Genomic DNA, 2,330 nt, shown 5'->3' with positions numbered 1-2,330 from the left:
TAGTTACACGGTTTGGGGTGCCGAATTCGCTAGTATCGGACAATGGGCTGCAGTTCGACAGTAATGCTTTCCGGAGTTTTTGTAGTAAGCTTGGCATCAAGAACAAGTATTCAACCCCGGCGTACCCACAAAGCAACGGCCAAGCTGAAGCGGTAAACAAGACTATTTTGAATGGGCTCAAGAAAAGGTTGGACGGGGCGAAGGGAAGATGGGCGGAAGAGCTACCCAGTGTATTGTGGGCCTACCGTACGACCCCCAGGAGATCCACGGGTGAAACCCCATTTTCCCTGACATACGGCTCAGAAGCAGTAATACCAACCGAGGTGAGCTTATGCAGTGCACGGGTTGCCGGGTTTGACCCCGTACAGAACGCCGACCTGATGATGGAACACTTGGATTGGCTAGAAGAATGCAGGGAGGCCGCGACCGTACGTGTTGCCGAGTATCAGCAGAAGCTGGCCCAAAGGTACAACCGAAACGTGAAAAGCAGGGAATTCAGTGCCGGGGAACTAGTTTTAAGACGGGTAGTAGGGAACATGCGGGACATGGCTGCAGGGAAGCTCGCTCAGAGTTGGGAAGGACCATACATAGTCACAGCCATTGCGGGTGCAGGGGCTTATTACTTGGAAGACCTTGACGAGAGGCCGCTCCCCCGACCATGGAACGCCAACAACTTGAAGAAATTCTACGCATAATCATCGGTGTAAGCCAGAACTTGTATTCCATTGAAATTAAAAGCATGATGAATCCTTTTGTATATGCTGTTTTTTACTCCTTGACCGCACGCCGAGAGAATCACCATCAAATCTATAAGGACAGAAACCTGACCCTCGGCTCGATCAATATCGCCGAGCAGGTGGAAACTTTACAAATAATCTCTAAGGACAGAAACCTGACCCTCGGTTCAATCAATATTGCCGAGCAGGTGGAAACCTTACAAATAAATCTCTAAGGACAGAAACCTGACCCTCGGTTCAATCAATATTACCGAGCAGGTGGAAACCTTACAAATAAATCTCTAAGGACAGAAACCTGACCCTCGACTCGGTCAATATCGCCGAGCAGGTGGAAACCTACAAACAAATCCCTTAGGACAGAAACCTGGTTCTCGGTTAAACTCAAATTTCCGAACAGGCGTAAACCTAACAAGCGAATACTCTTAAGACGAAAGCACGATTCCCGGTTCACCAAAGCCTGATAAAAACCTAACCCTTTTTACAAATACTAAGTCAAATAGCACTCTCAAATTACACAAAGCGCCGCACAACAGGTTCTCGGGGGTACCATTCTATTAAGCAGCCATAGCACTGGCGTGATTCAAGCAAAACACATAAATAGATATAAACTCACTCGACAAATTGAAACGGAAAAAGAAAACGGACTACTAATTAAATAAAGCAATTGCGCAATCACCACATCCCGGTGACGTGGGCAAATAAAACCAACAAAATAAAGCAATTGTGCAATCACCACATCCCGGTGACGTGGGCAAATAAAACCAACAAAATAAAGCAATTGTTCGGTCACCACATCCCGGTGACATAAGCAAATAAAACTAATAAAATAAAAATAAGCAAGCAAATAAAAGTAAAATTAGCTGGGAGGTTGGGTCGGCGGTGTCGCTCCCTGCTGGACGGTCAAGGGAAAAGGCGGATCCTCACCGAGAAGCTCCTGCACAGTCGGGATACTGGTGGCTTCCATTTCCTCGGGCTCGGCGTGGGCATCGATTTGCTCAACCAGCTCCCTCATACTGGCCGTCTCCTCCTCGTCAATAGCCACCGGGGCATCCTGAGCAGCAGGAGCGGGGCTCGGGAATGGAATTTGGCCGGGGTCTCTTAGATGCGAATCCTCAGGAACTCCCATTGCTTGGAGAGCGGCAAACCACCCGGCCTCAAAACCCATATTCCGAGCCTGAGCAACCACCGGCTCTACGGAGTTTTCGGCATCAGCAAAGCTGACATCGTACCATTTTTGCTCCGCGGCAGCCAAGCCTGCCCTGAGGTCGGTAATCTCCTCGGCGTTGGAGGTGTTAAGGCTGATGGCTTGGGCTAGCTTAACCTCCGTCTCATTCTGCTGAGTTAGGAGCTCCGCGCACCTTTTCTCGGCCAGGGACCGATTCTTCTCTGCAGTTGCAGCCTTTTTCTCAGCAGACTCAGCGGCCTTCAGCTTTTCCTTAGCCGTTTTCACCGCCGCCTCCCGCGCATCCTTCTCGCGCTCGTTCTCCTCGGCAAGCTCTCGTGCCCGAGTAGCCACAATGTGGGCCATTTGAGCAGCCTAGCAAGCACAAAGGTTAGAAAAGAAGCAAAAGGAAATCTGTATGAAGGACTAGA

This window comes from Quercus lobata, chromosome 10, assembly GCF_001633185.2.
Source record: "Quercus lobata isolate SW786 chromosome 10, ValleyOak3.0 Primary Assembly, whole genome shotgun sequence".
In the NCBI taxonomy this organism is placed as follows: domain Eukaryota; kingdom Viridiplantae; phylum Streptophyta; class Magnoliopsida; order Fagales; family Fagaceae; genus Quercus; species Quercus lobata.
The sequence above is the reverse complement of the archived record's forward strand: the minus strand, read 5'-3'. Positions refer to the sequence as shown.